Below are 24,353 nucleotides of genomic sequence, written 5' to 3'. Positions count from 1 at the left end.
GTGGTCTTGGCATTACTCCTGGTGGACAACTGTCCACCTCACACCTGGTTCAGCCTCAGCTGAGGTGAGGTAATGAACAGGCCAAAAAAAATGAACCCAAGCCTCCCTCCCAAGGGAGGCTACTTTTGATCAGTGTTGAGCAACATATGCAGGCTTGAGCGGGGGGCATGCAGGCGGCTCAGGAAAAAGCATGTGCTGCTGTAACTGAACTGCAGATTAAGCTGACTGCTGTTTCCTAAGCTCCAGATAAGAAGCCTTCTGGAAAGTAAGGAAAAAAAATTAAAGAGAGAAAAAAAGAAGCAGTAATTGTACTTTTACTTTTAAATTGTTGCGAATTTAGGCTATATTGGAGCAGCATTTGTCTCAGTTTGAGCAAGTGTATTTTTCAGCAAAGATCCTCAGTAGGGAAGATGCTTCTGCAGTTAACATTTTGTTTATAATATCTCTGAAATCATACCGTTACCTGCTCAGCAACTGTTCACCTATGAATCTGTGTCTGGGCATCCCTCATGTTATTTACTTACAAAAAAATTGTGGTATGGCGTCATAATATATTTAAAAGTATCCTCAAATAAAATAATCCTAATTTTATTGAACTCCTCTATTGCAACATTGGAGTTTTAATTTCCTTTGACACAGTATCAGGGAGATAAAGCTGCATTTACAGGTGTACTAGATGCCTGATTTTGTTGAGGCAGAGGAACTGAGAGATCCATTGTGTGACAGTAGAGGAACGAGTAAAACCTATTTATGTTACAGATCTGGACACAAAAGCTTTCATCCAGATCCAGAATAACTCCCACAAGGTGTAGCGTGAGCTACAGAGACTCCTGTAAAGCACATGAAACCCCAGCAAAAGCCCAGTTCTGTATTGCTAAAAACAAAAGGAATTTTGCCTTTAATAGGAGCAGGCCTCTTGTTTGCATAAAGAGTGACTTGTCAAACAGAATACGAATGCCAAGCTGGTATGTTATAGCCACAAGCACAATTGCCCAAATCTTGTTTCTAACTAAGCAAATCCCAGAGAGAGCAGTTTTCCCCCAAATCTGGGCACTGGTTGTAAATTCAATGAATTGGTGTCTCAAAGTGTTCACGAAGGATGCAGGAAATCTGCACAAGGGCACAAGCTTCTCATTTCAAAGAGAGGGAAATTGTATATTTTCATTATAAAAAGTGAGAGTGTAAAAAATTCTAACCACACAATAGCTCCCTTTCAAGTATAAAGTTCAGAATTAGATCTCCCAAGTTTCCTGTATGTTAAAAGAAGAACAGAGAATAATGATCTAAAAATCCTTCACAAAAAAACAACAAGCAAGGATGAAGCAGTACCCGCCTGGGGGCCAATTGCCTCTCCAGCAGCGGTAAGGCTGTTACTAGGCTTGCAGTACCATTTGTTCCATTACACAATCTCCTGAAGCCTTTTACAGAGAGCTAAAACAACTGCCTGTACCAACACGACACATGGCTTTCCATCCCGACTCTTTGCTAATCCAGACGCTCCAACCATCTTTCTTTAAGATGCCATATGGTTGGCAGAAGCCTGTAGATCTAGCAGCACATCTGCTTGTATGTTACTTCTCCCCTCCAACTCCCCCCTCCACACCACAAAAGAGAGAGCAAATAATTATTTAACATGCAACCAGTTAAACTGCATTTAAAGAGGACGGGGATTATTTAGCTCTAGATGTCTAAAAAATATAGATCATCATAGGATATTGTTTTTCTCTCAGTGAGTTAAGAAATACAAAGAAACAAAACAAAGAAATGAAAGGCACACGGGCAAAATGATCACTACATTTGAATTATTTAAATGACTGCCATTTCAGACCTTATGCCCCAAGATTTATTTCCCACATTAGTGTGCCACTGAAGAAGGGGCTGAATTTTTTCTCGGCTTTTGTCAGAGGTGAATTAGAGAAGCAGACTAAGAAACTATAATACACCAACCCGCGCTTTGTTAAGCAAGCAGAGTGAGTCTGTATGCTAATGACTCTGCAGGAATACACTGACACACTCTATTTTTTTTTCTTTTTTTTTGGTGTGATGAGCAAAGAGTAACGACACTGTTGAAATCCTGGTTGCACTGGCATGCAGGCACTCAGGTTGCCTCTTTAGAATCCAGGCGCTAGGAAAACAGGCTGCGAAAGAAATTTTGTTTAGTGGTGAGTTACCATTTGACCATTTATGACATAATCGACTGTAGCAGAAAAGAAAACACACACTTTGCAGTCTGAAATTAAAAAAACAAACCACCCAGCGAGCAAGCAAACAAACAAACAAAAGAGCTAGAGCACACACATAAATAAATGGTCCTATAAAACTCTCATTGACTACTCCGTGGTGAACAACCATCTCGGTTAATGAAGGACAGAACATGTAAGGGCAGAGGGCATAATTTTGCATTTGTGTCTGCTGAGGATTTGCAGCACCTTTTGTTCAGAAACACTATTTCCTCGTTCAACTTTTCATGCATCACTAAAATAAGACATCAAAGAGATAAAAGATAACAGCTTTACCTCAAATGCTGCTCACATGTATTGTTCATGTGATTATCTGTGCAGGGAGCAGCGGTATGTAGCGTGAGGACTAAGAAGCACATGTGTATGTTCTAGCATTCTTCAAGATGAAATTTGACCTGCATTTGCTCCAAACAGTCAAATATTTGCTCCTCATCACCTCTCCATCACAATGAGCACAAAACACTCCTCTACCTTCACAAAACCAGCTCTTCTTATAATATGGAAGTGTTTGTGTTCAAATAGATTATGGACATTTCCACTCCCCCCACACCCCCTCCTCAGCTAAATGGGAGTTAGTTCCTAAACAAATTATGGGGAAAGTGTGTCCTACTCTAACATAAAGAGTAGACAATTGAGGGTACAATATAAGGTTTCTAAGCTGTTTATTTATGGATGTTTATTTATTTATTTTCCCCTTTTTCTCTCTCTCAGCTATTTTAAATTTCATCAAAATTGGTTTGGATAGTTTTACATAAAAACAAAATTTAAAAAGCCACCTTCTCATCCCAGAATGCCACTTCCCCCCCCGCCATTCTTGAAGTTCAGAACACACTTGAGTTTGAAAGTGTAAAATGCAGCAGTGTATTCAATAATGCAGCAATTTAGTCCTAAATTTGATAGAGCTTGATTCACCAGCTATAATAAAGAAATCTATAGAAAGTGTTTAGAGCAAAAAGAAGTATTTCTAAACTAACTACAGGGTAAGATTTCAGTTAGTTCTATGCATACTCTTCAGTTATTTACAAATTATGTAAAACAAAAAACCAACAAACAAAAATCTCCCTAATCTCTTGGATGAATCTCTTGCATACCTTGTGTGTTTTGCACACACTTCTTAACATTAATCACTTTTCCTTTCAGGTGTTAATGCCCAAGCTTGGCCCACCTGCCTCAATCTTCTTAAATGACTCTAGAGAGATGAGGGAGAATTTTTTTCCCTAATGATCTGACTGTACACATTAATTTCCTTTTTTTTTTTTTCCTAGACAAAAGACCTTTGCATTTTCCTAAAATTTTCTCAATTAAGTCAATAGCACTTAATGGTCTAGAAAGACTGTTTTGTGCATGCACCATGGTAGTCTCTCGCCAGCAAGTTCCAGTACTGCCCTCCCTTCAATAGAAGCATGTATGAACATCAGAAACCATTTCAGCAATGGAGGGTTCAGTGAACAGAAGTCCTTTGCATATGTCCTTAAGCATCTCAGAATTTAAATTCACTGTTTAGGCAAGAGGAATGGTCCTAGATTTGTGTATGAGAGAGAAAATGAACTTTGTTATCTGCTACATCTTGCAGGTGAATAAAAAGAAAGCATGCATGAAGCCTTGGCTAAGGCTTGCTACAAACTGACCACTGTAGAAATACTAGAAATGTTGCATGCTTTCCTATTGCTTGCAGGGTAACATAAAAAATAATACACTTTATTGTCTTGAAAAGCAATGGAAAATTATGAAGGTGCAGTATACATCAAGAGCTTCTCCCTTGAATGCAGAGTGTAACTGCACTGCCTCTTACACATGCTCACCCTTGATTTCTGATCAAAAGCACCAATGAATTCACTAGATTGCAGTTTGGATCACTTAAGAAAAAGATTTGGTCTGATGAAGAATCCACCATCACATCTTGATTGCAGCCACAAACACAAATGTTTTTGGGTTTGTCTGCTTGGGTGTTGAGGATAGAGTGTGGTTTAAAAAACAATTTTAAGAAACCCCCCCAGTTCTTTTAATATGGAATAATCAAGATTATAAAACCAATTTAGAAGCTTGTGGTATCCATATTCTAGGCATACCTGAAAGAGATCTAATAATTTAAAATTATCTACCTAGTTTTAAAGGGCACTTTAAAACCAAAGAATTTCTATGGTAATTTGTAGAAATAATGGCATGCTTTTCATCTTTTAAGCCAAACAGAAATGTGGAATTCAAAACAAAACTTGAATTTGAGAAGAACTGCTTGGAGAAGTGGGGGTAGTTGCAAAGGAATTTACTTCTTTATGATCACATGAATATCTTTAGACATCCATTGTCAAAAGAGAAAACACAGAACCAATACATTGTAAAATGACTACACTTCATATTGGCAGTTTTGAAATTCCATTTTAAAGTATCATTTCTAGTTTTGGAGGGTGACTTCATGTACTTAATTTTAAGGGATACATTAAGAAAATACAACTTACAGAGAAATAAACCTGTAAGGTATCTGAAAGATTTCAAATAACTTTTCCACAAGTTTCAGAATATTGAAACTAATCTAGTGTAATCAGTTATTATTCTAATTTTCAGGTACTATACTATATTTTAATAGTCAGGGTGATAGCTCCGAATTGCCTAGGTGCTTGCTCACTTTGCTTATGTGCATAAACCAATCCCAAGTAGCAAGCTTTTTGCCCTCTTCTTCACCCCCTTTTATTTTTATTTTAAAGAAACCAACAGGTTTGGCTTTTGCTTGTATATTCTCAACCTTGTCATTAAATTGAAAAGAACGTTTACAGATGAAATATGAGAAAACACAGAAACTGCAAAAATGTCCATGATGTCCTGGAGTTCTGAAGTTCCAAACTTGTACAGGTGCCAGTGATGGAACTGTTATTTGGGCTTTTAAACTTTGCCTTCCTCATCTGACACAGAGCATGGAAGCATTTGTTCTCTATGCTGCAGTTTGTAAGATACAAAATGCACATGGGAAAATACACTCCCTGGCAAATTATTACTAATTCAATAATGCCACATTATATATATATATATTTATCTCTCTCTATATACACACACACCTATTTTACCACATACAAGTACCATGACCTATTGCTGCAAGCTGCACTTGCATTTATTTCTACAGCTTTGAGGCAGTTTGACCTCTGAAATTTTATTTGCAATCTGATGTTTCCTCCACTACAGTATTGTTATAGTCAAAATTAATAGGCCCAAGATAGTGTTCGAAAATTAAACTCTGATCTGAAAGGTACATTTGAACATTTGGGGATCTCTCTTCAGATGCTGACAGGGACACATGTGAGTGGATGTAGAGAGAATCTGGATATATGGTTCACATATGGGCCTAACAAGAGCAATCTCTTCATATAAAGACACTATTTCTCATGCTAAGTCTACCTTGTTTTCTGATGTCAGCTGAAAGGAATGTTGGAATCTGGGACAGTTTTCCGCATCAGTGTCTGTTATTTAACTGCCTGATGCCAGAATCTCTTTTCATAGGACCTCTGTGTTTTGTTTTGTTGTTTTAGTGGGTTTTTAGGGGGCGGGTTAAGACTACCAATGCTACATTCTCTTATGAAATGTTGTTGTTCTTGTTTATTCTGCCACCCCAAGGACCATGCAAGGAAGGTACCTCAACTGACGAAGGATTGACTGATTTGCAATGTTGCATTAGAACCACCGATTTAGCTGTTACAGAAGAAATTTGGTATCTAGGATTGCCAAGTAGTGAATGCTTTTAAGCACGAGTCCTTCATCTGAATCTAGATCCAAACACAGGTTCCAGGCACAATGCTATGCTAGCTGGCACTTAGGGCTTTCTTTTGTACAGGACAGAATCCAACATGACAGCATAAGACAAAAGCAGTGAGTAAGAACTGGAAAACAGATCTTGGTTGCTAAGTTAGCCTGTCATGTACTAAAAGTTTGTGTGAAGCCATGTACAATTGGACCCAAAGGCTCATTTTGCTCAGAAGTTTACAGTTCAGTTAAAAAGAGAAGTGCAGTAGGAACGAAATCCAATTACAAACATGCAGAAGGTAAGACCTGTACTACCTCTCCCTGTGGGAATACCTATTATTTTACCTTAATTATATAGCTGTACCTGAAGCACAAAAATTTTGCTCAGAGAGGTCTGGAATAGCACTAACATAAAAAGCACCAACTTTCATTAATGCCTATGGCTTTTAACACACAACCATTTCACATCTTTAGCTTGGAAGACAGTTCTGGTGTCCTCATTGTAAGAAGGACACTAAATTGTTGGAATGAGTCCAGAGGAGGGCCACAAAGATGATCAAAGGGCTGAAGCACCTCTGTTATGAGGATAGGCTGAAGGAGCTGGGGTTGTTCAGCCTAGAGAAAAGAAAGCTCTGGGAGGGACCTTATAGCTGTTTTCCAGTAACTGAAGGGAGCCTACAGGAAAGCTGGAGAGGAACTTTTCATAAAGATGTCTAGTGACAGGACTAGAGGGAATGTTTTTTAGGATGAGGGAGAGTAGGTTTAGACTGGATCTTAGGAAGAAGTTCTTCAGTATGAGGGTGGTGAGACTCTAGAACAGGCTGTGTATGCTCTCTCCCTGGAGGAGTTTGAGGCCACACTGGGTAAGGCCTTGAACAGCCAAGTCTAGTTGAATGGTGTCCCTGCCCATGGCAGCAGGGTTGGAGCAGATGATCTCTGAGGTCTCTTCTAACCTAAGCCATTCTGTGATGATTTCCACACAACTCACAGATGACCTGGAACATCAGGATGTATACCATAGTATGTAAAACTGAAGCATAACTCTTGGTAAGAACTGGCACAGTTCAAAACAAAATGCTCAGAAGTCTTCAGCAGCTACCAGAACAAAAAGCATTCAGAGAATCAGGAAATGACCTCATGAACTTCTGTTTTAGGGATTTAAATAACTGAGGGAAACCAAACACAGTACCACCTCTGAGCTGTGCAACCCTAAGCAACAGAACTGACTGAAACAAAAAGCAGCAGAATAAGGAGGAAAACAGCACTGGCAAACATGTGAACATGTGAGCTGCTATCCATGCCTACTTTAACTCAGGGAAAATCCTAAGGTAGGGAGGTTGAAGGCAGAAGTTGCTTCTCTGAGCAGCTAAATGATTTTGCAGCTAAATTACAGTGACAAAGGGGCTTAATGGTTGGCAGCTACCTATGAGTCACAGAGTTCACAAACAGGTCTTCATTTAGCTACCACTCCCAAAAGAAGTGAAAATTCTTTTTAATTCAGGGTCCTAATCAGCATTAATATAGGGAAAAAAATTTCAAACCATCACACTTCAGAATAACCTATGTGTTTACAGCCAGACTAATTTTGCGGGGAGAAAACTAAGTACACTAAATAGTCTGTCTTACCTGGCTGGGCTCTGAACCTCATTCCAAGTTTTGAAGAAAGAATCCAGGCCTTTAGAGGGAACTCAGCTAGCAATTCAGGCAAAGATTTCTTCAAAGCATAAAGAGCCTTGATTATTGATTTTTTTATCTTTTTCTTTGTCCTCTTTTCTTTTTAAATAAAAGCAACATCTCTGATTTGTAGCTACAGACTTTTGAAAGGAAGGGAGAACACATCATTACAAATAGCAAGCAAAGCTTTCAGTTTATGAATCTACTATTTCATCCATGAAATATCCAGGTTGTCTTCATCATCATTTCCAAAACACCACATTATGTACAGCAACAATGGAATACTAGGCTGGTCTGGTTCCCATATTTGAAGTTGGCTCAGCTGGAAAGTGAATACAGGCTATTGCCCCAGGATGAGTGAATAATTTAACTCAAATGCAATTTTGCACAAAATTACTTTCACAACTGGAGAGGAAGAAAGAAAAAAAAGGTGGCAGGCATGGCTAATCAGACTCTTTGTTAAAGATAAGATTTTGACTTTTATTCCCCTAAGTAAACTAGCACTGTCTACAAAGTTTAGTTCCCAGTGTTACTGTTAAGTAAGCAAGGTATAAATCTTGACATCAAAACACCAAGCTTTTTCTGTGCTAAGAGTTAACTGCCCCTGTACAAAGTGTCAAGTGCAATACTTATGCATTAAATCTCAAACAGTACTGCACTGGTCTAGGTGAAGTATCTGCTCAAGAGTCAAATTTATGCAAATTTTGCAAGACAAAAATCCCCAAACTGTACACCAATATTTAGGTCTGCCACATGTGGAACTGGATTTGATCTTTAGATCATAAACTCCTGAAGGCACAGATCTTCTTCAATTACATGACTAAAAAGCATCATGTGTTTCCATTATGCTATTTAAATAATAGATCTAATTTGAATTTACATTTCTTGATGTAAACATTACTGACTGTAACATTACCATCAAATCTGATGCAGAAAGTCAGTGAAGTATTAGGGGGGAAAAAAAAAAATCCTTCCTATAAAGATTGCAATGGAAGGAATCCCCAAATGTGCCATTAAAAGTATAATTTATCTTAATAGAGGGAATACATTTTAGTGGAATAGAATTTTTAAGATGTCATTTTTATGCAAACTTTGACCCTCATTTTCAATTCTGCTCTATAGTTACCTGTTGTGCTTAAGGGACTGAAAGAATTCAGATGTTCCACTGAGTATTACAAGTATTCCTATTAATGATTATGGGAATTATCACTCATTTATCTTGCAGAAGAGCTTTAGCTCAGATGAAACTAGGGGTTCTTCTAATGAATTTGACTATCAGGATTCCCATAGTTCAGCTTTTTACCAATATTAATTTTCCCTCTGCTTTTGCATAAATAGTCCCGGTGTTTAAAACTTTGTTTGGGGTAGCTTCTGTACATCAGGTGGTGTGTCAACAGAGCAGAGCAGTGCTGGGTGCAGAAGCAACGCAGAGGAGAACAGTTCAAAGGGAAACATTTTAACACAACAATGCAAGGTTAGCTTTGCACATGTGCTTTTAATTGAAATAAAAAAAATATCTGGACTATTGCTGAATGAATGAGATTATAATTTTGTTTTATAGGTGACTTACAAACACTTATAATAGTTGCTACATTTTCTCTGTTTGGGAGAACCTAGACAAACAAAGAAGAAAAACATTTATGATCCATATAGGGGCAATGTATTCTTCAGTTTATGTCATGTTGCTATTACAATAAAAGCCACTTTCAAATAGTGGTGCTTGCAAATTATTATAATTAATGTTTAGATGTTCTGATTAGATATAACAACAAAGTCTAAAATCTGCCAAAACAGAGCCAGCTGAAAGTGGGAGTAGACAGCTAAGACAGAGTGAAAAGTAGTAATACTCTGTAGAGATTATATTTGCTTTTGGTTTTGATCACGTAAATCACAAAGCAACTGAGCAAACAAGAATTCTACATGAAAAATGTTGAACAAGTAGAGGGTTTTGTTCAGTGTGAACATTCCAAAAAAAATTTGAAAGTTTCAGAAGACCCAGAAATCTTCAGGACAATTTTACACAGAAACAATCCTTCCAGACGCAGAGATGCAGTATCCAAATTACCTTAAACTATAAAAGGCATGAAAAAGTAAAGGGAAAGGAACATAAAACAAGATCCTTTTTAATTCTTTTGCCTTTAAAGAAGTGTTTTTCTTCTTCCATACTACTTAAGAGAATTTTTTTGTATGGTAGTATGCGATCCCCTTTGAACAATTCCTTCTTTTCCTCTTTTCCTTATACTAACCTGCAGAAGGAAAGAGTGGAAATAGAGGGCTTTCTGTCCAATCTGAAAGCACATAGGCAGAAAACCAACACAGAACCAAATCTCTCCTTCTGGAGGCAAAAAAAAAATGAAGTTTCTTGAAGCATGAAGTTGGCACATGCACATGTTCCATCAGATATTATACATTCTCCTTTTACTGCAGGTGATTTACACAGGTGTATAGAAAACTGGATGACCAAGCTATAAATGGAAGCTCAGATATTAGTAGGACTTTCAAGAATATCAAAATATTTATCATAAAAGCAATCGTTCCAAGGTGGTCCTAGTACCTGGATGTTCACTAAAATGATTTGGTGACATAGTAAGTGGTCAGACAGCTAGACTCCTTCAGTCAAGCTCAAAGGGAGGCAGAGGGGGAAACACCTTTACATATAGAGGAGTCCTTTAAAAATTTGGCTTCCTTTAAAAATGGAGTCTTTCTTCCTTTAAACTGATAAATGAGAGTACTAGTTCTAGCACAGTAGCTGTCTTATCAGTTACAGGATGACTAAACACCAACATTCAGTCTCCCAGGTTACAACATCCTTATTGATATGAATATTATTTTAGTTTTGATCAGTAGTATTTCACAACCTTATAATATATTTCAATTTAGTGTCTATATAAAGAGAGTAATTCTAATATTCCTTGGTTCTTGCCACAGTGTATTGATTTTACGTATATTTACATAAAAATCACTATGCAAATTTTTCATGTAGCAGTGCTTTTTGTAGTAATATTACAAAAGGCTTTGTCTCTTTTGGTACAGCTTGGAAACAATCTTGTAAATACTGGAGAAGCCAATGACTTAACATAATTTTCCCCCTTCTCTACCTCAAGGTCAGCATTTCAGTAGCACACTCCACAAACTGCTTTTTCCCAATGGAACTTTCTGCTTGAAACACTTATATTACTTTTATATTGAAATAATTTCAATATCCACTAATATTAACTACTTCATCTGCTTCTGTCAACGAAAGCATTTTTTAGTTTAGTACAAACACAGCGTTTTTTCACTTTACTTAGCACAATATCAATTTGAAAGTTCTAGCCCTCAATAATTAGCTTTCACAGAGCATGAGACTATCCCAAATACACATTGGCGTTAACTTAGAAACAGCTTCCAAGATTCTCCTACAAAAGCCTCAGAAGTACCAGCCATATAGACAAAGTACTGACAAAATATCTTCTCTGAGATGGACCACATAGAATATAATAACCAATATGCAGCAGACAAAGCCCTCCCCTTACTAGAGGTGCCACAGGATTTCTAACACTTCATCAGAAGAGAGGACTTTTTAAAAAGGGGTTTGTTTGACTCAAATACTGCATATTGCACATTACTCAATTTATTCAAGTCAAAGGTGAGATATCAAGCAGGCCTTAATGGGATTTGGGTCTTCTGCTCCACAAAGTCTGCAATTTCAAACACAAGCCTTAGGTAACTACCCACCAACCCAATCTAGAACAAACTCAGTGAAGACCATATCCAGCTTTAATAAGTATTTTTCCATGTCAACTAAAGCTGCAAAAGTAAAGGAGGGTGTAGATGGCCATTGCCCCACAGTGATCATTACAGTGTCCTTCCATTTTCAGAGACAAAGCACCACACAGAGAAATGTTGAGTTTAATTTCCAAGCTACATTATCTTACACAATTATTTACTCCTTATGAAAAAAGCAAAGAACTATACAATGGCCAGATACCTCAGCAAGGCACTATCACAAATAATTGCCTGCTACAATTAACCTTTTTGGCATAAATTCCTGACTTCTTCATCCTATATCCTTAATTCAGAGGCTTCTGCTTTTGTAACTCACTACCAATTTCTCCAAACCCACCAATGTCAAGAGGTCAACAATTACATTATTCAGAATACACCACAAAAGTAAGAGTGACCCTATATCATCATCTTCCCCTTTGATCATCCCTTTATTTGACTGTATTTCAGTAAATTATCCATGTAGTTTTTATTTTGACAGCTCTCTTTACAGCAGTAAAACAAAATGTGTGCATTGCAAATGGCAAAGATTCAAATTTCAGCTATGTTTATCCAAAATAGCACTGAACTGCTTCTCTACTTATGCTATACTGCCTACAGCCTTACGGAAGGGGAGACAGATGGGATGAATTTAGCAGGGAAACAGCTGTGGCTTGAAGAAGAGACAAGCAAAAGTTTTGCTATCAGGCTTCATTATGTATCAAGGTACCAGTAAAATGTGTATCCGTAAGGCAGCCAAAAAAGTGTTTTTCATTTGACTAGTGATAATTACCTTTTCTCAACAGCTGATAATGTTCTAACCAGCACTAAATAGGTATAATAATTAAGCAATAATATAAGACAGGCAGTGCCTTGCTGGGAATTACTGCTTGCCTCGGGTGTGCTGTGAGGCATAAGGCTGAAGGGTGAGTGACTTCAGCCACACGAGAAATGTAATAATCCTCTAGAAATACACTGCCTGGAGTGGCTTCTTGCTATTAAAAGTGGAAATTTAAAAAGGACAAAATGTTAGATGCATTTTCTGTGGATTTTACTGACATGGGATGACATTACAGAAACTCAGTGAAGAAATTCCATTCCTGCTTTCCTTGGGAAAGCCCTTTCCCAAGGATACACTTGCCTCTGATCAATTAGTTTGTGCATTTTATTCAGAAAACTGACTTGAAAAGCACAGGTATTTGCATCACATAAGACCTGTGTGATAAGGCTCAGCAGATTACAACAGCCTTCATGATGGTAAAAGTTAGAGGGCTTTTAAGTGACAAGCTTCCAAATGTTTATTCTAGACAATTGTCCATGCATGGTGTCAATTCACAGACAAACATTTTTTTGGAGTTCTGAAATCTGTGTGTGCATATCTATGCATATATGCATACACTGAGGTGGGGTTTTTATTTTTATATATAAAAGGTCAGCCACTCAAGTGATCCACGCAAAGGGAGGGAAAAAAAACAAACCAAGAATCTCAAAGTTGTTTTTGACTACATGCAAGTAACGTAGCTAAAACGAAGGCTAAATCCCTGTTAGTGTAGGAAGTGCTAGTGTAGCACTCCAAAAAATTACAGCGCTTTATGTAAGCAGAGAAAAGATTAATGTAATTTCAGCCATACCACTGTGAAAACCTTTTCAAACCAGAGATCTGGAAGCAGTTAGCAACCTTGAGTTAAATCAAATCAGTGTTCTAAAGATCACTCAGGATAAGTCCCAGGTAACAAGATGCCATATTTGGGACAAGGATGCATTTCCACTATGGATGGAATCGCTCTCTCTGAGGTTAAAAAGAACTTTCGTAAAACTAACTCACTAACTAAGTTCCTCATTCTTTCCCTCCATATGTGAATTTACTGTTCACAAAGAGTAAGTTAAAAAAACCCACAGAGTAATTGATTACCTTCTCCATTTCTTGCATATTTTCCATCATCAATACTTTATTTCCGAACCAAGCAGAGAAGCCCTGAGCAGGAAAAATGCTGTCCCAAGTAGACTAGAAATGTAGATGCTGAGTAGGTCTTATCATAGCACCCCTCCTTATAGCCACTTTCATAATGTCTGCTTCATTAAAAACATATGTAAGATAGCGTTTCGAAAAACAAGCACAATGTCTGTTACTATTAGACTACTACCAACTAGTACCATTGCCAGGCAAAATAAACACAACTACTTTTTAGTACTTAAGTTTTTAGGATGGTCATTTTTTTAAGAGTGCTTTCAAACTGATAATGCATTATGACTGGAGCCCCAGAAAAGAATGGTATTTTGAGTTTGACAAGAAACAGTCAAAAGAACATTTTATCTGTGTCTTAGAGAATAAAACCAATAGAAAAAAGTCTTCAGTCTCATAATGTCTAAACAACAGCACTTCCAATTAGTTTGAAAGATGGGGGGAAAAAGCATGAAGGAAAAAAATACCCACATCTTTTAAGTGCAACGTTACTTATGGAACTACTGGCACAAGACACATCAAGGATAAACACTCGAAGATTCAAAAGCAAGTCAGATTTATACATGGAAAATACAAGCATTCACAGTTATATCAACTTTGATAGGAGCAGGACTGGACTCTGCAGAAGTAGTCTAAACACTGAAGCTACCAGGAAAAAGCAGTCTTCCAATAACCCTGCAAAAATCTTCTCACTTAATATATTAAAAACATAAATCGTCATTAGTTTTGAGTCTCCTTCTCTTACCACAACAACCTTGAGAGCAAGCAGGGGCATAGATTTTATTACAGAGCTGGTAAATTTTCATGATGCACTTGAAAAGCTATTTAAATGTTATCATCTATCTTCATTTTCAGTTCTCCCTATATGGAACGGAGGGTTCCAAATAGCCTTAGTCTGAAAATCTCAGAGTAATATACAGAGAGATCAAAACCAGAAGGAAATCTGCTACTGCTTCAAGTAGTTTGCCAAATGGGTTAACAGTCAGATTTTACTATTATTGTGAGTTCACTTCAGGCCCAATAGAAAGATTCCAATTACTGTTAAATATCCCAACTAGGTATTTACTGCTGAACTACTGCATAGTCTTAGTCTCACAGTGGCTATTTGAAAACTCTTTCTTTTTTTAATGTTCTAACATATCACAGGGATATCACAGAAATACAGTACAGAAAAATGAACCTTGAAAGTGTAGATGCAATACAATATGGAAGAAAGAAAATAGGGTCAGGCATTTCAACAATTCCAGTTTTTAGCTAGTCAAAACAATCAGGACTTGCTAAAGATTGTTGAATGGTATATACTTCTAGGAAGAACATGAGGAAGGTTGTCCTCCAGAATTCACACCACATTTGAAAGGCTATTATCCTAGGTAGAAGCCATTATTCTGTAGCTCTGGACAGCTCTTAGCAGACAATTTAAATGAACTGTGACATGTTTTTTATGCTGTTTCATGTCAGAAAAGGAGAACTTTGATCTAGCCTGCTCACTTTCTATTGCACATCTCTGGGGATAGTGGTAAGACTGGTCCCTGAGGTCCAGCAACTGAAGGTAAGTGTCTCAAAGAACGTATGGTGGTGAAAGGCAATTGGTGGATTAACACAGAAAAGATCACATCATGACCAGCAACAACCTCTAACCAAAATTAACACAGTTGCAGGTTTCTAGCAAATAGAGAAGAATTAAATGGATTTCACTGGAAAACCACAGTACAGTTCTGTCCAATGATGCACTTATTTTTCAGCACATGTTTTTCAGCATCATTTTATAAAGGGTAAAAAGGAAGACTCTGGGAACTACCAACCTGTCAGCCTCACTTCTGTGCCTGGGAAGATCATGGAACAGATCCTCCTAGATGCCATGCTCAGGCACATGGAGGACAGGCCGGTGATTCAAGACAGCCAGCATGCCTTTATTAGGGGCAGGTCCTGCCTGACTAACCTTGTGGCTTTCTACGACTGTCAGTAGATAAGGGACAACCTACGGATGTAATCTATCTGGACTTCTGCAAGGCCTTAGAGAAAGTTCCCCACAACATCCTACTCACAGAGTTGGAGAGATATGGATTTGATGGTTGGACAGTTCAGTGGATAACGAATTGGCTGGATGGTCACATCCAGAGGGTGGTGCTCAATGGCTTGAAGTCCAGAGGGAGAGCAGTGCAAGTGGTATTCCTCAGGGGTCCATACTAGAACCTGTGCTGTTTAATACTTTTATCAATGATATACACAGTGGGATCGAGTGCCCCATCAGCAAGTTTGCAGATGACACCATCTGCTGTCACCAGAGGGATGGGATGTCATCCAGAGGGATCTGGTCAAGCTGGAGAGGTGTGCTCAGGTGAATCTTATGAGGTTCAACAAGAGCAGGTGCAGGCTTCTGCATCTGGGCCAGAACAAGCCTCACTATCAATGCAGATTAGGGGATGAGGTGATAGAAAACAGCTCTGTGGAAAAGGACTTGGGGGTGCTGAAGGATGAGAAGCTGGAGATGAACAGGCAGTGTGAGCTTGCAACCCAGAAGGCAAATCACATCTTGGGCTGCATGTGTGGCCAGCATATCAAGTGAGGTGATTCTGTCACTTTATTCTGGTGAGACCACACCTGGAGTACTGTGTACAGGTCTAGAGTGCTCAATACAGGAAGGACATGAACCTGCTGGAGCAGGTCCAGAGGAGGGCCACAAAAATGATCAGGGGGTTGGAGCACCTCTGCTACAAAGACAGGTGGAAGGAGGTGGGGTTGTTCAGCCTGGAGGAGAAGGCTTTGGCAAGACCTAATAGCAGCCTTCCAGGGGGCACACAAGAAGGATGGAGAGAAACTGTTTACAAAGGCCTGTAGTGATAGGATGAGAGGTAATGCCTTCAAACTAGATTTAGATTGGATGTTATGGATGGGTTCTTGACCATGAGGGTGGTGGAACACTGGAATGCTTTGCCCAGGGAGGTGGTTTGGGCTCCATCCCTAAATGTATTCAAGGTGAGACTCGACAGGTCTCTGGGCAATCTGATCTAGTTGAAGATACCCCTGCTTATTGCAGAGGGCATTGGACTAGATGACCTTTGGAGGTCTGTTCCAACCCAGACCATTCTATGATTCTATGATCAATGTTATGATTTGCATAGGGCCAAGCTTTTCCAGATCTTGCCACATCAAGGAGAGTCTGGGTTGAGCTGTCAAAGATTATCACCTTTATGCACCTCCATTTTAAAGGAGAGACTCAAGAATTCTTCCTTAATGCTAAATTAACATTTAAGTTTGAAAACCAACAACTGTGCTGACAACAGAAAGTAACAAGAACAGCCAGGAACCTTATGCTGTGCTATTTTATGTCAGGGCTTATTACATTCCTGGTAGACAAGAACACAAGCTTACTATTAGCGAGCTGAAGGTTTTGACTCCAACAAGTTGGGGCACAAACAAGAACCATTCTCATGTCTGTTTTGGAGAAATCAGAGTACATCAATGCTGTAGAGTAGAAGAACGGACAATTACCAGACTCTTACCAGAGGAGGTATTAAGAGTGTTGATAGCTGCTCAACACAGAAGCAAGCAAACCTGGCTATTTTTCCACCCAGCTCTTTGAGACATTGAGTACTGCCCAGTTTACAAGATCATCTTCTCAGATACTATTCTCCAATTTCTAAAAATAGTAAAATTGTGGTGACCAGCTGTCTTGATGTGCAAAGTGAACATGGACACTGTCACTTTCCCTTCTACATCCTCTTTCTCACACTGACTGTTGTTTTGTGCAATTAAAGCAGATGAGGCATTAACTGATCCTTAAAGAAGCTAACTCAGCAGTTACCAGTCCATTAATGTGACCTCAAAGGCATGAAAAGCATACAAAAGAATTTTAAAACAGTAAGAATATAAGGCCATGAAAATAAATGGTAAACAGGAGAAACTGAAACAAGTTAGGCAAAGCAGATTCTGTCACATCAACCCTAAACTCTGACAGCTGGTTTTTTGTTTTGGTTTGGTTTGTGTTTTTGATAAAGGAAATGCAATAAATCTTACCTACATTAACTTCAGCAAAACATTAAATATCATGCCCCATCTGCAAGCTGTTAAGTAACTGATTGAAAGAGCGCAGTCAACAGGACCAACTGAAGGTGAGGAAGAATTACAAGTGGATTTCTTCAAGTTTAAACAGATTTTGGAATATTTTGTATTATGACTCAGCACAAAAAGTGGGAGTGGGCTGATGAATTGAGGAGATGTCATCAGCCTGGAGAAGGTCTGAGATACTGCACAGAAGAAACAGATGACTCGGAAAAATGGAACAGCAGACATGGGATGAAACTTTACAGTACAAAATCTTACCCTAGGGACTTAAAACACACTCTTTTCACAGCAAAAGTCTCTGCTAACAATTTATATTTACTTGGGAGGAAGAGGTCTTGAGTGCATTTCTTGGACAGAGAAGGATTATAAACTACTCATGTGACAACGTTTAATAAGACCGTCAAGTTCTGCACTTTAGTCACAACAATGCCAAGGCTTGGGGAAGAGTGGCTGGAAAGCAGCCTGTCGGAAAAGGACCTGGGGGTGCTGGTGCACGGCTGGCTGAACATGAGCCAACGGTGTGCCCAGGTGGCCAAGAAGGCCAACAGCATCCTGGCCTGTATCGAGAACAGTGTGTCCAGCAGGAGTATGGAAGTGACTGTGCCCCTGTGCTCAGGCCTGGTGAGGCAACAGCTGGAGTACTGCATTCAGTTCTGGGCGCTACAGTATAGGAGACATCAAGGTCCTGAAGCATATCCAGATAAGAGCAATGAGGCTGGTGAGGGGTTTGCAGGGCACATCATAAGGAGTGGCTGAGTGAACTGGGGTTGTTTAGATGTGGAGAAGAGAAGGCTAAGGGGAGACCTTACTGCTCTCCACAACTACATGAAAGGAGGTTGTAATAAGCTTGGTGTTGGTCTCTTCACCCAAGTAACTGGAGATAGGAGTAAAGGAAATGGGCTTAAATTGTGCCAGGGAAGGTTTAGATTGGACATTACGAAAAACTTCTTTACTGTAAGAGTGGTTGGGCTTTGGAACAGGCTGCCCAGGGAGGTGGTAGAGTCACCATCCCTGGAGGTGCTCAAGGAGTGTGCAGATGTGGCAATTGAGGATATAGTTTAGTGGTCATGGTAGTTGGGTTATGGTTGGACTTAATGATCTTAAAGGTCTTTTCCAATCTTAAATAATTCTATGATCATGCAAGCTGACAAAAAGTCAAATGTGACTGCAGCATCCATTAGTCAAGGAATTTTCAGTAAATACGTTAATTCCGTCACCTGATATATTCAAATGCCCTTATCCAAAACCCTGTATAAGGTTCTGATTTCAAAAAGACCAACAACCAGAAAGGTGAGGGTGACACAGAACTTACTGAAAGAAGAAAAGCAAGGGAAGAAGGCTTTACTTAATCAGAAATAGGACTGAATAGATACAACTATTGCCTACAATCATGTGCACTATCTACAAAAAGCACTACTTACTTCAATTTTGGCTCAAAGACAAGTAGGTACAAGCTGAACAGAAATAAATTCAGTTAAAAAATACGAAGGATCCCAACTAGAAGATTAGTGGTGGTGGAAACAGTTGTCCAAATTGGAGCACCAAAGCCTAATGACTTTTACAAAGGAGCTTAACACATTCTCAAAGAAATATATGTGTATGTATGTAGGTATGTATTTTATATCTACATACACTTAGCTGCAGTAGAGGAACACAGTATTTGGTGACCCAGAATACATCTTAGAGAACATAACAAAATTCCCAAAATATCTACCCGAAAATATGTTGTGATATTTCCCTCTGCTTGTCATTTATTTCTCAAGAAGGCTAACAGCTTACTTGCATACTATTTTGCAGTGTTTTCTAAAGACCCTGCATTTCACAGAGCTGAGTTCTATCTCTCTGTACTGCAACACTGGACACAGTGACCACAAAACTTTTTAACACAATATAGTCCATTATTTTTATTATTTAATAATTGTATTTCGAAACAGATGATTGGCCTAGCAAAGAGACAGTAACAGTTGACTCACCGTTACTTAAAAAACCCCAAGCTAACATATCGGTAAACTAAAACTAAGGAAGGCAGGGAAAAGAAAAAAGAAAGAAATCGAAACTGAGTTCTTCCACTCATTTCTTGAAAATTCACACAAAAAGAAGTACAAGAGCTTTAGGTAGAAAGTGTAAAATTTTAAATGCAATTTAATTGCTCCAGTTATCAAGAAATAATTTTAAGCAAGTGTTCTACTGAAGATTTGCCAAAGAAAGCAAAAATCTCTATTCATAAGTATTAATACTAGCAGCAAACCAACTACTGTGATTTTATGTATCCATTGTTTGAAATTGCTGGTACATTTTTATATGTGTGTGTATATATATTACACACATACGTGTCTCAATTCTCATATATATATTCTGTCATGCATAAATGATCTTGCATGCACTATCACGTAGTAACAACAACAACAAATAAATGTAATGGTGGGAAAAGCCTTTAAAATCATTGTGTCAAACTGAATGTCACATTTTCTCCCTTAACTCCTCATGGGGTCCATTTAAGAATACATTTTATCTATTCTTGCAGATATTCTTATTCATAAGAATCATACATTTCCCTGTAGGTAGAATACATGTTGTGCTATACAGACATTTCTACACAGTTTCTGCACTACACTAGAATGTCTGAAGGGGAAGACAACTCAGGTAGTTGGCTACAGACACGTCTCAGCAACATGGCACGTAGTTACAATTTGACACATAGAGTCTTTATAAATCCAATGTCTATGAAGTCAAACAAATCTCCTTCTTATTTATAGTAACAGGCAAGAGCAGATCTCTGCCGTCTTGTTACACAGATGGCTGTAACATTTTTATAGTTAACTTACAACCACTGATGCCTGAGGAATAGACACACATCTGCCCCAAACTGCCAGTCCTGTAGGCTCTTCTTTTTAACTTCAGCTAGCAAAAATACAGTCGTAATACATATAACATTATCACCTCCAAAGACCTACCACAGGAAGAAGTCCCATGCACACATTACATCAGAAATAACAGTAATACCAACTCTAATCACCAAAAAAAAAAAACCAAACAAAAAAAACACCCCAGATGCCATCTATTGAATTTCATTTGAAAAAAAAGTTTGGGAAAGAAGTCAGTAGAAACTTAAATTTGTTTTAATTACAGAGTCTCATACTTCACACAAACTACTGTTGACATCTTTTATGTTCTGCTGCTTGATAAAAAGTAAAGGCATAGCTGGCTCATCTTTTAAAAAAGAAAAGCAATTGCCTAGGATTTTCTCCTGCTTGAAGATACCAGTCCACATTTGCTGTCTTTCCACACCTCATCTGGGTCTTTGGTGGGAAACGTACACAAAAAAGAACTAGCTATATTAACTTAAATGCTTCCCATTTTAGACACTGCAGGTCCACAGGAGAATTTCCCTGATTTAGATGACTTGCAATAACAATGCTTGCTCTATGAGAATAATAGATACAGAAAAAACAAGCCATAACTGGACAACCTACAAGAGTTGTTAACTAAGTTCAATGAATACTCAAATAGAATGATGAAATCCCGACTCATGGCAGCTTGGACAAATACTGCTCATTCAGAAACATGTTCCACCAACAACAGATCTAGGCAGATTATTGTCTTTTTCTTCTTGCTCCTCGAACTATAAGAAAATAGAGCTTGTGAGAAAGTTGATCTGTGTTTACAGATCTGGTTGAACTACAGAAGTGAAAATGCATGCCCTGGAATTAAGTTTGAAAACAGGTAAAGGAGAGAACAAACAAACAAAATGTCTCGAGTCATCCAATTAATTTGATTTTGCATTTTTCTTCATCTGGAATCTGTTTTTTGGGGGGTTGTTTTTTGGGGTTTTTTTTGTTTTGTGGCACAGAAGGAAAGCAGAAAGTTAGTTTAACCTCTTATTTTTGCTATATATTCTTTTTATCTTAGTTTTCTATTTTTATAGCTCCCTTCTAAGAAATTCTGTAATTTCTACTATCTATCTTCTAACTTCTACTATGAACATGTATCTACAGAACAGGAATTTGAAAAATTTGATGTTAAAATTTGCTTTGAGGTTGAAAATTTATACTAATGTGCCCTATGTCACATTAATACTTTTGAGATAATCTACTTAGCTAAACAAAGCCCTGTCTAAAATTATAAGTACAGAGCTGAAAAAAAAAATCAAAGCAGCAAAGCAATATAAAAAGAAAGAAATATGTATCTAAAGCAGAGATCCACAGTGTTGCTATTCTAATAATATTAAATGAAGACCTCTTCATGAGCTTCACTGCAGTCTGAATGTGTCACCCTGCATCTTCCAAGTCAAGTTTGTATCACCTGTATCGTTTAACACCCACCTGTTCTAATGCTCTATTTCACTGAGCAAAAACACACAGAAAGAGATCAATATTTGCACTACACTGAAGACGCTGATTCAAAAATCATCTTTAATGCCTGCAATTTAAAGTAATCTCTTTCTTTAAAGCCTGCTTCTGTCACCTTGGACTATATTATATTCCTTTGCAACACATTCAGACAGAAAGATAGGAATGGCACAGAAAACATCATCTTGTTCATTTTCAGGAATGAAACTATCACAATTTTCAAAACATTGTTGCCCCAAAAGAAATTCCAGCTGATCAGTTAGATCTTGGCTCTTCCACAGAATTGTTATATCAGAACCTGTCATATTCTTCCGGGCGAACACAAGTACCACAGTATAACTAAGGTTGGAAGAGACCCCAAGGATCATTGAGTCCAACCTGTAAAGTAGTGATAGTTTGTTTTTTTAAACAAATATCATAAGTCCTTATTATTCAAATGCAAATGCTAGGTCCCAAGTTAAAGTCATTTTGATACAGGAAACTTTCTTAAGAGAACCAGAATAGAATAAACCAGGTTGGAAGAGACCTTCAAGATCATCGCGTCCAACCTATCACCCAACGAGTAACAATGGATTGACAAGAAACTAGTGATTATCCTTAACATTATTTTGCTGTGATTATTAGTATCAGAGTGATGGGTGAAAACCTCAGGCAAACCACATTTTTTGTTTTTCTGTCTTTAGTCAGACCTCTATTTTCAAACTCAGATGAGAAAAATCACTGTTTTTATTTGGTGGAAGTCCCTCAGCATAAACATGAGGAACTGAAAGATTCACTTGTTACAGTAGCTACAGTATCTGCTTTTCTTCACCTAGATCTCAATACTTCATAGCTAATTTATAGCATTTGGGAACCAACACTGAAAATAGAGTACATTCTTCACATGGAAAGTAAAAATCAGATTACACTGATATTTTAAAAGCAGCTTATTATATCACCCTTGCCATTTTTCATCTGGATTTCAAATAAATACAGTGCAAGATCACCATTAAAAACATCTTGAATCCCCTCTAAAAAAATGGTGTAAAGTATACTATTTGCAATTCAGATAGAATATATAAATATGGCAGGGATTATCAGGTAAAATAATTAATAAGACAAATGTTATCACTGGCCTGTTTTTTCTCCTTGTTGTCAGCAAAACAGTGGCAGAAGGTGAGGCACTGCCTGCAGCATGACCACTCTGCTTTCAAACCACTTTTCTGTTCTGGATTAATCCTTTCGATCTTTCCCAGCATAAGTCATTGCTGCTGCAGCAGGGAATTAACAACATTTTCCAGTAGATCTATTTTATTTGGTTCTGACAGAGGAATTGTTGTCCTAAAAACTTAGACAGCACTTAAATTCAATTAGATACTAGCAATTATACAGAAGAAAAAACAAGAATGGAAAAAAAAACAATTTTTTTTTTCCCTAGAAAGCAACCCTGAGTCCTCAAGTACATGTCCCCCATATACTAAGAATCCACCACAAATGAAGAAGCCAAAAGGAAGGCAAGATAAATGGAAAGATTATGTGGCCACACAGATCAGGAACACAGTTATAGCATTTTGGATTTCTTTGTTCTCTAAGCTGTATTATAGATGATGACAATCAGGGCTTACAGAAGAACAGGATGAATTACAGACAGAAATCTGAAAAGGAGGAGGAAAGAAGGGGGTCTGGACAACTAAAAAGAATGCATGGAGAGCGTGCAAGAAAGAAGCTGATATATGGACTGAGAACAAAGAGATGGCAGGAAGAAGAAAGCAAAAAAAGAAAGCTAAAAATCAGTGGTTGAAAAAAAGAGCATACAAGACTGGCTGCTTCAATATAAGCAAGCTCTGTTCCTGTCAGGTGGTTAGTGGTCCAGAAAAATGGCAAACCAGAATTTTTCCCAGCCAGGACGATCTAGTCTAAATGAAGTTAAATTACATTTTGCCTTTCACTACTGACAAGAGGTAGCCTGGCTGATTGAGTCTGCAGAGTTGCCTCTTAGCTATCTTCCCACCTTTATTCTCTACCTTTACAATCATGCCTAAATTCTTTCTAGTGCCTGTTATACTGAATGGGGAGTAGAAAACAGAACAAGAGAGCATAGATGAACTTTTTGATACCATAAAGGAAAGTCTCCACAATGATCTAACCCAAACCGCATCATAAGGTGTTATCAGTCTGGATACTCTGGCCTGAACAGCCATGGTATTGGTTAAAATATTCCATAGTAGTTTTTCTATAGTTGCTCCCAGCTTTTGTGAAGAAATTGTTGCTTGTCTAAAAAGGGCAGTCATGCCTGGAAGCAGTTAATAGTTCTCTTCAATAAGATTCGCTTGTTTATACAAGCTGAATATTACTGGGAAAGGTAAGATGGTGAACTCCAAAAATACACCTATTACATGGCATAACGGAATTCACATCTGTACTCAACATTCTTAGCACTGAATAACCTCCCTCCTTCCTCCCTTCTCCCACCCTCTTTTTTTTTTTTTTAATATGATAAGACAATCCATCCAAGTTAGAGCAGAGAACAGCCGAAGCAGCCCACACACATATGTACTAAGCTTGAATTCTTTGGAAGACTATGGTGTTCAAGCTTTCCTTTTATTTATC

At 38.1% G+C, this 24,353-nt stretch overlaps 1 protein-coding gene across 2 annotated transcripts in view; it reads right to left on the bottom strand.

The window, feature by feature from the left end:
- SDCCAG8 (SHH signaling and ciliogenesis regulator SDCCAG8) overlaps positions 1-24,353 on the bottom strand; it is a 111,534-nt gene that overhangs the window by 15,327 nt on the left and 71,854 nt on the right. The gene's annotated exons all lie outside the window — the stretch shown is intronic.

This window comes from Dryobates pubescens, chromosome 6 (genome assembly GCF_014839835.1).
Source record: "Dryobates pubescens isolate bDryPub1 chromosome 6, bDryPub1.pri, whole genome shotgun sequence".
NCBI classification, from domain to species: Eukaryota; Metazoa; Chordata; class Aves; order Piciformes; family Picidae; genus Dryobates; species Dryobates pubescens.
This window is presented reverse-complemented; position numbering and strand designations above follow the sequence as displayed.